We start from the raw sequence: 12,593 nt of genomic DNA, 5'->3' as shown, positions 1-12,593 counted from the left end.
ATAACAAAAGACTGAAACTGTGAATAAAAACTCAGATACAACCCAACATCCCAAACATAATCTATAGCAGAGGCTTTGTGGAGAAACATCCAATCAGATCTGAATCCTCCCAAAATCCCTCTTTAGCACCACATTGAACCCCATTACCTCTGAGGCTCAAAACTTTGTGACTGTTGACCCCTAATCCTCACATTTCTGGTCTCCACTCCTACAATTTTTTTATTTTTTTTTATCTCAACCTCAACTTCAACAGAGGGCCTTTACTGTAAAGAATTGATGCATCTGCTTGTAAAGAAGTGACATTTAGTCAGATGGGCTCAAATTAAACAGACTGATTTAAAATAACTAATTAAAAGTATCATTTTTTCTTTTTTTTACAGCAGAGAGCACAGTCAGGCTGTAAAAGTGTTAATTTTTTTTATCTTTACACTAAGAGTCATCGAGGAAGTCCCCTCCATCTTTCCCTCCCCACTCTCCCATTCACAGCTGACCACCGTGAAACCATTAGCTCTCTGTTTGTGCTCCGCTGCTATCCAATGTCTCCCAGTTTATGTTAGCTCCACTAAAACACGGTCCTGAAGGTGCCTTAATGGCCGGCCAACACGATTTCCATTGTGCCGTGCAGTTCGTGATTGAGAGGATGTTGATTGCAGGGCTTTAGCTTTGCTGTACTGTAAGTGATATTTGGGTTTCTCTCAGGCCTGTTGTTGCTCTGTGTGTGTGATACTGGATGCTGTAATGGTCCCAGCAGAGCAGCAGGCAGGCATGTGGCTGAGGTACAGCTTTATAGACCTCCAGAGGGTCGCGACCCCCCCCTCCATAACTCTTCTGAAGCCAGAGAGGGAAAGGAGCGCGGACTGAAACGCCAGTGTGCCTTACCTCCCGTGTGATCCCCCTTTCCTCGTTCTTCCGTGAAATGTGTGGTCCCCATCCGGAGCGGCAGGATGGGGACTCTGATGGTTAAACCGTCACGGCTGTTAGGAGTCACACTCGCCTCCGCCTCGGGTCAGGGAGTACAGGGGACGAGAGCTGAAAACGGGGTGCGTTTTGTCAGGGTAATAAAACTGTACAAGTGGGTGGCAGAGAGGAAACGGTTTGCATAAGCTGAGAGCTGGGCCAGGAGAGGAAGGTGAGAGAAGAGGAGGGAAAAGAGTCTTTTGATGATGGTGGAAAGATGTGCAACTTTAAAACAAAGCACTTCAAAAAGTTTCAAGAAGTAACTCATAAACACCAGCTCTCCCTCTAACTTCTTCAGAAGAGAAAAACCTGTGAGGGAATATTTTAGTATCACTCACCAGCCCTGCTTCTGTCCTCCATTCTTGAAGTCAAAGTTTCAAAAAGCTCAGATGAATGTGTGGGCGACATGAAACCCATTTCTGGAAAGAGTTACAGCAGTAAGTGTAAACTGTTGAGCTGAGACGCTGACGGCATGGCCTGTGACTTTCACAGATTCCAAACTGTAAGCGATCAAGAATGCAAACATCAAGATAGCTTCAATCCCTCTCATTGAAGTTGAAAAGGGCTGAGCTCAGTGCTGTTTCCAAAAAGTTTCACACATCATCACAGCTTTTTCAGGGGGAGGAATCATGAATCATTCTCATACCCTCTGCAACTTTTTATGTTTATCTTCTTAAGATGAATGTTGGGTGAAAGAGTGTGCAGTCAGATCAAGGTAAGGTGAGGCACATTTTAGTTTAGTAGCCAGTAAAGACAAAAAATATACAAATGACCTTACCATACATACAAATCAATGTTGGTTGTCATCGGCCAAAAGTGCCAGACATACAGTATGTTGTGTCCAAGGTGTAACCTCAGCCACCTACCAGCTAGCTCTGGTCAGTGGGCACTGCCATCTTGCTTCGATGCTCTACTACCCAGGTTCAAACAAGCACAGATGACAGATCAAATCTTGTACAACAGCATGGTTTGTCAATACTTTGATACAGAAAAAAGAAAATAAAATTGTCTGTTGGTTGTCTGGCTAAAATGACATACAACAACTTGACCTGAAACATGAGGATCCCGCACGAATGCAAGGATGTATGCCTACAAGGAGGACTGAAGGCTGGTGCTAGCTCTGCTAACTTTAACCACCCTGTGCAAGCTAATTTGGCACCGCTATCTCACAGACGGACTCTGTGATCTTGTTTAAATTTTGCCTGATTTTGACTTTTTTTTCTAGTGTTTCCATACTTAAAGTTGTAAGTAGGGATGGGTACCTTTAACATTTGAAACGATATGGTACCGATTCCCAGTACCTGGCAATCAGTACCCGTACTCAATGGTACTGATTTTCGGTACTTTTTTTGTGTTTATGTGGTAAAAAATATCTATTTGTTTAATAATAAAATGTAACTTTTGTCAATATAAAATATTTATTCTTCAGTTTATAACCTTATTCTGCTGCAGGTATGTCCAACATGAAAAATGACCTACTCTTCCACTCCTTCACAGTCACAAGGATGCATTTAGGTACCTAACCATGGTACCTTTTGATTTTTCGTAAATCGGTACTCTGTACTTTTGACAGAATTCGGTCAATACCTATAAAAGTACTTAATTCGGTACCCATGCCTAGTTGTAAGGTCAGAATTTAAAGTAGGGGTGCACTAATCCAACTTTTTCCATCCGGATACCAATGCTGATTACTAGACTCTGGTACTGTCTCATACTGATCCAATTAGATACCAGTGTTAATTTAACATTCTCCATACCTTTGTATAAGGACGAGACTAGGACTTGTGTTTCAGACTTTTCTAACTTTGTAAAAAACTGATGTTAAAACTTTTGACATCAGCAGTGGATCAGTGAGGAATTGAACTTCCATATAGTAAGTTGTCATCAGAGTTGTTGGTGCAGCAAGCATGAAATACCTTCAAACTGCTGGGCCACTGGAGTTTTCTTCCTTCATGATATTCTAGCTCTGCAGAGCAAAAAATGCTCAGATCTCCTGGTTCTGATGACAAGCACATGGTTGTTGTAAACACAAAAGATCACAGAACTGAGTTGAACAGATCTGTCCAATGCATCAGCTTTTTGTCAATGACACTTTGGTGATATTCATTTGATGTTGGACATTGACCAATACAGTTAAAACTGGTCATTCTGGTGACAAAATGCCTTTTAATTTGAAAACATAGACTTAAAAAGAAGTAGGAAAAAGGAATGTGGTTAAAAAAAGAAATGTAAACCAGAGAAGTTAGAAAACTGTTTGATTTGGCCTTGAAAGAAGAGAAAGGACCAGCCAGGACGAACCGATCGAGGGAGGTTGGCAGGGCGAGAGGAGAAGGGCAGATAAATTAGGAAAAGAGGAGTCCAGACACGGTGTCTGTGCTGTTCTGCTAAGTGAGAATAAATCATTACTCCTCTTTTACCATTCCTACATGTCTGCAGGCATTGTAAAACACACATAAAGATCCCCATTAATTCAAGTTATTACCCCGAGCATCTCGCCTCCCTGCTTCAGATGATAATACTGTATCATCCGTAACGACGCGGTTTTATTGCAAGTTGTTCAAGCACGTAACGCGTCTTTTCCTCTTTCCCTTCATGTGTTCATAATTTAAGTCCTCTTGTCTTAAGTATTATTCTGCCCCTAACATCAAGTGACAGAGAAGTGAGAAAATATGTTGGCTAAGTACATCTCAGCACTGATTAACTAGCAGGAGGTCGACGAGGTGGACAAGCCTGTGTGTGTGTGTGAGTGTGTGTGTGTGTGTGTGTGTGTGGGGAGGGGGCTGAGATATCTGCCCAGACAGAGAAAAAACTCTGATCTGATGACTTTTCTTGGCAGACAGGCGGCATCGACTGGCGAGAGATCAACTCCCCTAGTTTGACCCCTGAGCTGCTCTCACACATCAATAAAGCTGTGGAAATACTCTGCATGACACACAGGCAGGAAGTGTTGTACCTGCAAACAGAAGAGAGAAACAGTCATTAGGAGAGGAGAAAAAAAACAATCTGCAGATACGGCTGAACGACTGATGTGAATTATTCAGGGATGTCAGCTTCTTTGCTCAGGGTGTGTTTGATTTATTTGTTGATTCACGGGTGTTTTTTTTTCTCTGAGGCGTTCAGGTGTTGTCAGTGTCAATCAAGTATTTGGCAAGTTTAATCTAACGAACTGCATGCCAGAGCTGTTTGCTTTTTCTTTTTTTTTTAATTGCAACAGTGGTGAAAAGCCGTAAAAGATGTTCATGGTAACTGTCAGATCACTCTGCAGATTAACACTCCAGGAATTCTTCCAGGCAGCTGCCAACTTTTGAGTTAAGATGTGATACTCTGCAAAATAATTACAAAACGCAACTGCAAATGCTGTTATTTAGAGTATTTAGAGCAAAAGGAAGTTAGTTTTGAGCTGTGTGGTAGCAGGTCTTTCATTTGACTGAAAACTGCAAATAAAAAAACATATTTAAAATATTTAATAGCCATAGAACAATAAAAAGTAACTTATACTACAAACATTACGGCACTTTTAGTATCAGTTAAAAGTTTTTACACCACGTTTGATTTACTTAAAAGTTTAGAATTATTATGATGTTGTAGTTGTTCTGCTTAAAAAGAAATTATCTGAAATGATAAAAGAAATCCTGAAATTTATTTTTTCAGATTTAAAGATAAAAGCTTAGTATTAGACCAAAAATGTACAGAATCCATCAAAATGTCATAACTTTGAGAAAAAGCAGTTATGAGAAAAAAAATTCAACTGTAAGAAAAGACAACATTGAAAAGTAAATGTCATAAATATGAGTTAAAAGCATCAATTTTTAAGGATAAAAAACATTTTATGACAAAAATTCAAAGAATGAGACAACTTTGAGGAAAAAAAAGTTGATATGAGAAAAAATACCCATGAGAAAAATACAAAATTCTAAAGGAAAACTTTATACATATAGAATGAAATTAACAGTTATGAGATAAAAGCCATTACTATGATATAAAAAATGGTTGTCATGAGACAAGATGCAATGAGAAGAAAAAAGATTTAATAATGTGAAAATAATGAGAAAAATTTAGATTTTTCTCATAGAGAAAAATCTCCAATAAATATAACTTACAGTTTGTTGGTTTTTTTGCAAAAAATAAACAGTTATATAATAGTTATTACAATATAATCCACAATTATGACATGTTTTCCTCATGATTTTAAAAGTATTTTTTAAATTTGTCCTTCTCTCCCACAAGTTTGTGTGCACTTTCTTCTACCAACCCTCAATAACTGACTGTTAATGAATCAAATTCAAGAAATGTTTCTTTCACTTGCTGAATGAGAACACGATCAATGGAAAGAGAAGTTTAAGAGTCATTTTGTAGCTTTAAAGCAGATTAAAAGCATATTTAAATCACTGGTGTGTTTCTGCAGTAGTTTTAAAGCTTTTTTTTAAAGGTTGATTCCAAAAATCTTATCTGAGATTAGAACATCTTTACTAAAGTCTGATGACTTTAAGAGCACACAAACCTGAGACATATGCAACACCTCAGCGACTAACAGCTGCTCGTGTGTCTAGTTTGGTGAAAGATTCATAGCTCCAAATGAGTCACATTTATCATTAAACAGGAAGAAGGCTGAGGACCTTTTTACTCTCCCCTCCCCTCAGTGCTTGACCCAGAAAGCTCATCTTATTGGTTTGCTGAAAGATTTGTAGATGAATGTTGACGTGCAGAACTAATTTGGCAGGAACACCCAGCTGTCTCCAGGTGTTATTTACGACAACATGCTGCAGTAAATCATTCATTATCATTTAAATGTCTCAAATAAAGACCATAAAAGTCTGGACTTTAAGAGCTTAGATGCAGCATCAATAGATCAGACACTTCAGTCACTAAACCTAATCCTGGGGTTTAGTTATTGGCAGATATCGAGCACCATCCCAGTCCCAGTGTTCAGTCAATAAGCTCTGCACCTTACCTGATGGGATCACACTTCATGAAAACACACATCTTTACTCAAAACAACAGCTTGAAGCACATTTAGGCTCATTGTTTTGATTTGTCAAACCACACCCAAGTTAAAGATTTGTTTTAATCTCTCTTCAAACTTAACGCAAGACAAATGAAGTATTTATGTGGTTGCTTAACACGAATGTTACCGTTGGCTGCGTAAAAAGATCATAAATCTCTTCTTATCTTTCTGGCTCACTTACTTGTTGAATATGGCTGGAAGCATCAGATCAGTTAAGGATAAAATACTTTAATGAAAAGAAAAATACTTTACAAAAAGAGCAGGTCCATACAGTATGTGGTACTGTCAACAAAGACCCAACATCAAGAACATGATGACATCAAGTCCTTTCTTGGAGGCAGGACTCAGTCTGATCTCATCTAAACCCACCATGAGTAGAGCACATAAAAATGGCCAATGCATCACACTACACTCTTACTTATTCTGTTCACCAACAACCAAAGTCCTAAATTTTTAAACTGGAGGTTTTGCACTAGCTCTCAGGCTCCAACCTGACTTTGGAGAAGTTTGGTAGATGAGGTGCAGGGGTTGTCTGGGTTGCATGGTCCATGAAGGAAACCCTTGAGCAGGTGGGCTGGGTTGGAATCCAACCTGCAGCACCTTTCTTACATTGGGGGCGGGTGCAGACTAAGTGTGGGACGTAGCCATTGTAGGGTAAGTTAACCTGTACACCAAACCTGAGCCTTACGCCTGAAATACACCAGATACATCCGCAGTGCAACCTCATTTGCGTTTGTCATCTTACACTGGCTGCGTGTTCAGCCCAACTATATGCATGACTGGCAGACAGCTGGGGTCATTTGACCCAGGAGTTCCCGCGCTTTCCACTCCATTGATAAGTCTCTCTTCATTCATGTTGGGCTGTAAAATCTCAAACCTGTTGACTCCTGATCTGGCTCAGCTCATTATGTCAGTTTGTCATTGTAGTCAAGCTGAATACAAACTGATTTTGATGCAGTTTGTTGTATTTTGAAAGCATTTTTAGGTAGTTTCCGGTCATGACTTCCTGTCCCGCTTCACATCTTTTCTACGCCAATTTTATGCGTCACAGCTCCATGTCCGTCAAAAAAAAGGATGGCTTGCATATTACCTGCAACACAACAGAGCAGCCACGCACGATTTCTTTCATTGCTTAAGCTGCATTTGTTGTGTTTCTTCTTCAGTTAGCTTGCTTTCTGATTCCCTTTCATATTTTCGTTTACACATGATATACCACAGAGTACATCCTCAGAGGGTCCTGGTTATCTGAACGTAGATACTGACATTCAATTTCAACAATTTCAAATGTTCCCAGCCTTGACCTTCTTTTAAAAACATCAAGGAAAGTGAAATAACTCCAAATGTGCTTAACGCCATTGAATAATCTGGTGTGATGACTTCTAGAACAATCAAGATAAACAGGACTTTGCTTTTGCAAAATCACCCTGATAGTCTTATTGTGTATTTCCCAATTTAGGAGGCATTAAGGGGAAATAATCTGCTCGTATGGAAGCTTTACTGCCATTTTTAATCATTTCCCTAAACCATACATTCACATCTTTTGCCATTTCTAGCTGACAGTTTTATTGGTTATAGACGTAGAGAAGAGAGTCTCATCTGTAATCATCATAACCAGGAAGCATCTTTTACATTTCCATATTCTGAATATTCTCGGTAATGCAGACAGCTGCTGGGCGTCGCAGACAGCTGTGGTTTGTTGTGGAGTGTTTTCTGATCTGAATATGCAGAGAAATATATCAGTTCACTGAAGCGTCAGGACTCAGCTGGTTTTTAAATGCCTCTGTGGAGTAAAAGGTTGTAACCGCTGCAGATTTCAACATAAACTTTATTCACAATTTACCATTTACTGTAAGAAAACAGTTTACCCTCAATAACAAATCCACTCATGTATATTTGGGATGTTGCGGTGGAGAATATTTTGCAGTCACACAGTTTTTGGTAATTCTTGAAAACAAGAAAACCACAAGTACAAATATGCTCTATATGGTTAAGCTTCATTCCTGAGGAGGGGTCTTAGACTCAGGATAACTGCAGTAAACTCAACACAGATTTATTCTTTCAAACTTCGGGAGTGGAGAAGCAGAGATTCAGTGCAGGACTTAAAGATCAGTGAGCATAATGTGGATTGATGTTTTATAGTCTCCCACCAAAATACTTCTCAGGTCAGCAGTTGAGCCTTATCACCAAACTTCAAATGACAAGAACTTACGGGCCTCTGTGCAGGAATTTACTGCCGGTTTTAAAGGATCTATGCGAGGATGAAAGGATCTTTAAAAAGGATGTAGAATAGGTCATAAAGGAGATTTGTTTGTCAGACTTTTAATGACTAGACTTGGCGTGCGTTATCTCGGAGGATGTAGTTTGGCTGCGGAGGGTGAATCTTCTCTATCAGCTGAATCCTTTTTTATCAGCTACACAAGGACAGGCCGTCACAATAAACAGAGGGAGCTATCTTTCACACACTGACACTAATGTGTGTGCTCGCACATTACTTTACGTGCAGCTCATTTTCAAGCAGAAGTCAAACTTTTTAATGTGCTGTCAAACAACAACCTGGCGATGATCACTGATATGATAAAAACTAAACTCAGAACATTTTTGCCTTTTATTCTCATTCTTGGAAGAAAGATCATGGTGGAAATTCATGCTGCCGGAGGCCTCAGGAACCACTTGACTGAAGTGAAAGGTTATTAAATAGTCTGCCTTTTTCTTTCACAGCTGTCAGTAACTTTAAGGGAACTTACCTTGAAACAAATTCCACAAAAGTCTACTTCTCTTCAAAACCAACTTTTATGGATACTAAAATTGGTGAAAAGAAAAGAACACAATCAAAAAAATAGTGAATTGGTAAATTGGTATTTTTAGTCAGAGATCCAGGACGTCCAGATGGGCTGCTAGCTGAGCTGCTGCTAACATTTTTCCCACTCAATTAATTTGACCCCTTATAGGGGCTGAATTGTTCTAGTCTTAAAGATTCTTCTATTAAATGTTTTATATTTTAAATCTGCCACAAAGATCTTACCTTTTTTTAATTAAAAAAGTTGGTGATGTGCTTTAAAAATGTACTGGTCGCTAGGTGATGGGGCTGCCAGCTGAGCTTTTGGCTGCTGATACAAGTCTCTGCCCAAAGCCAAATTGTCTTATTCTCATCAAATCCAAGTTGCCTAGACACCTCAATTAAAAAAAGGAAGTAAGAAACAATAATTAGATAAAAGGGTGCATTGTTAAAAATTAGCGTTTTACAGGATGTCAAGAGAGGCTGCAAACTGAGCTGCTGCTTACATTCTCACGCGGTTCATGAATCAGGCTTGTTTTTGGTCAGATTATCATTAGGTCTTTATTTCCCAGAATTTTTTAACCTCCTTAAAGGTCTTCTTGTCTTTAGTTTATAGAAGTAAAACATTTATGATGTACTTTGACGGTTACTGGAGGTGAGGGGTCTGTGAGCTAAGCTGTCACTTGCTTATAAGAATTTTTCCCCAAAGCTTAATCATCCACAGAGGTCTCATTTTCATCAAAACAAACCTACCTGATATTTGAAATGGCAAGAATGCAAAACACCAACAAAGAGTGACTTGGTGTATTTTATGTAAAAGATCCAGGCTATCCAGAGGGGCTGCAAGCTGAGCTTCTGCTAACATTTTCTGGCATGTTTTCTGGTTTTGAGTCTCTGCAGTTTTTATTTATCCTTCACAAAGGTCTTTTTCATTTCAATTTGAAGAAGACAGACTTTCAAAACTTTAAAAATCTTGGTCTTTCTGATATACATTGACATTCCCAGATCAGGGGGCTGCTAGCTTGTAAGTTTTTGCTGCTTACATTTTCTCATGGTCAATACGTTTGGCTTGTTATGGTCTAATTTTTTTTTAGTGTATCCTTTACAAAGGTCTGTACCCATTCGATTTCATGTTAAAATCTTGTCCATGTGCTGTACTTTGATGCTTACAGGTTGTCAGGTGAGGGGGCTGCGAGCTGAGCTGTGACAAATATTATTATAAAAAGTACCAAGGTTACATTTTTGTTGAAGTTTCACTTATATTTGTCAGAAAAATGGTTTCACTCATTAAGTTTCTTGCCTTTCATAGTCTTTAACAGAAAACACCCACTTCAGGAAGCTACATGAATATGGATAGTACAGACCCTCATAAGAAATACATACACACTTTGTTAAGAAACACTATACAATTTTTATCATCCTTATGGGTGATGAATTGTTTTCTCATTATGCAGGTTTTCCATTTGTCCCTACTACCTTTCAATCTTGCCTTCGCCACATTTGTCAGCTGGTATCAGCGCTCCCGTCACATAACCCATAATATGCCAGAGCTGCCAATCAAAACCACTGGCATGGAGATAGCTGCTCCCCAGACAAGCCCAGAAAGCAACTCTAGCAGCACAAATTATGAGGGGAAATGGGTCCCATTGCTCGAACACATCCAGCCGAGTGTTTTTTAAGCTGGGGGGAACATCTTGTCTTTTAGGGGAATACAAGCGTATCATGGTCTTACTGCTCCTGCAGGGCTTGTAGCTCTGTTATTACCTGCACTGCCTCATCAGGAAGCAGAGAGAGGTGGAAAAAACCACTGAGAAAATATGAGAAAGGCGGCAAAGAGAGCTTTTGAAAGGGGAAGGTTTCTTATGTGAAGCTGGGGACCACACATGCGTGAAATAAGGGATTCCTTCATGTCCTTCGTGAGCTGTGAGCATTTTTTAATCATCCGCGTTTAGCTAATGGCTTGTAGGCAAGGCGTGGGAGGCCTGCCGTGATTATTTCCATCAAGTCAATTAGTAGTGGTGTCTGAAAAGCTGTCATCCTGATGTGAAGTGATTCGTCTAACTTTGCTGCAGGTACTTCCACGCCACTCATACGTGGAAAACAGGCTGCACTCACAGTGATTGGATAGTGAGATGAATGTCACTTGTTCAGCCTCTTTCTGAATCATATGCAAGTCCCCCTCTGCTGCTGCTTATAAAAATATGGGAGCCTCTTTTTACAGAACTTTCCACCGCAGAATTCAAAATGCTCTGATGTGTTAAACAGGTCTCAGTGGGTTGTCATGGATTGGGGAAATATGGAAAGTGTACATATAAATCCTCCAGCCGCTGTTATTAGCCAGGTTCCTCTCAGACAGCCTATGATTGGCCAGGTGATCGTTCCCTGCTTGCAATTTATTGCTTACATTGATGTCTCCCTGCTGTAAAATACGGTGTCACTCAGACCTGAGTAGGTTTTAATGGTGAAACTCAGCTAATGATGGAGCTACAGGTGCTGCTGATAGCAAAAACACGTCCTGATGTGTGGAAAGAAAAGCTCGGCTTTCAGATGATTGGCGTGACAATAGGATGGAGTAATATTTGACAGAAGACAGTGACAGTTACTGACAAGGAGAAATAATAACTTGCAGATTTCCATGAAGAAGAGGAGATTAGATTTTCCTGCTAGCTTATAGGCTAACATCTATTGGAACATTTACAAGAAAGGTTTTCTTTTTGTACATTCACATCACAAAAAGTTGGACTCAGAATTCTGCGATTCCCTGGATTTATTATTATACAGCTGGGACTAGATATCAGAATTCACATTTTTTTCAATCTGATTTTTTTTCTGGCTATAGGAAGGGAAAGAGCTCTCTGAGTTTGTGTGTAGAGTATCTTCTCAGGTGTTTCAAAATGAACTTCATTCAATGGTCCTCTTATGTTAAACTAATTTTGATCCTCTCCCTGATCTCCGTCGTCTTTCCATGATTGCACCGCTCTTTCTCTCTGAACTACTTCGACACATTCTTAGTTGGAGTGTGAGCTGCCTGAACTTTCCTGACTTGCAGCGACTCGTTGTGCCTCTGTCATCTCACATCTTCTCCTCATATCCATGCTGGCCTCTCATCCAAAGAGCGCACAGCTCTCACCCACAGTAGTTTTAGATGTTGATTAACAAGGTCTGCCAGACCCCGCCTACTCCGCCAAAAAACACTATTTATTTCTATAGATGCAGTTACCTGTTGTAATAAGATTAATGTTTATGGGCGTCAATGGAGGCCACTGAGTTAGTAACCCTAAACAAGGTCAGAAGGGTCTGCAAGCTGAGCTGTCAGTTACTTGAGGACTTTACCCGGAGACAAATCATCTGCAGAAGTCTCCTTCTCTTTGAAACTAACTTACCTAGGAACTTCAATTGGCAAAAAAGGAAGAATAAATAAGCTAAATAAAGATGGTAAAAACTGGTGTATTTCAGTAACAGTTGGAGGATATCAACAGAGGCTGCAGGCTGAGCTGCTGCTAACATTTAATTTGATGTTACTTGATTTCACTTTCACCGTTACTTTCTTGACAATAAGTTTCTAATAATTTTTTCACTCTTGAATGCAAAACACCTACTTTAGTTCAGTCAGACATGAAAATAAATACAAGTCTGGATCTTGACCCTTGTTTGTTGAGGAGTTGTATATTTCCATTACACTATTCATCCTGATATAAAATGCATGCTTGCAGTCAGAATATATTTTGGAGGCTGAGTTGTTTGGGGGACTGAACAATACACAACAGCTGCCACTACAGACTGGTGGAAAGTTGATGCAGAGAGACTTCCGAAGCAGGTATGCTACATCTGCAGAATAACATCAGTGCGTCTGAG

The 12,593-nt window shown here is 39.6% G+C and overlaps 1 protein-coding gene and 1 non-coding gene across 5 annotated transcripts in view; both read left to right on the top strand.

Moving 5' to 3' along the window:
* ephb2b (eph receptor B2b) overlaps positions 1–12,593 on the top strand; it is a 238,679-nt gene that overhangs the window by 61,168 nt on the left and 164,918 nt on the right. The gene's annotated exons all lie outside the window — the stretch shown is intronic.
* On the top strand, positions 10,469–10,547 carry LOC141799094 (small nucleolar RNA SNORA17). Its single transcript, XR_012599226.1, has one exon. It is a non-coding gene; the product is annotated as a small nucleolar RNA SNORA17 (small nucleolar RNA).

Source organism: Halichoeres trimaculatus, unplaced genomic scaffold (assembly GCF_033239565.1).
Source record: "Halichoeres trimaculatus isolate MK-OKI-2021-1 unplaced genomic scaffold, fHalTri1.1 fHalTri1_scaffold_1, whole genome shotgun sequence".
Taxonomy (NCBI): Eukaryota; Metazoa; Chordata; class Actinopteri; order Labriformes; family Labridae; genus Halichoeres; species Halichoeres trimaculatus.
Note: the sequence above shows the minus strand (reverse complement) of the source record. Positions and strands in the feature narration are given on the sequence as shown.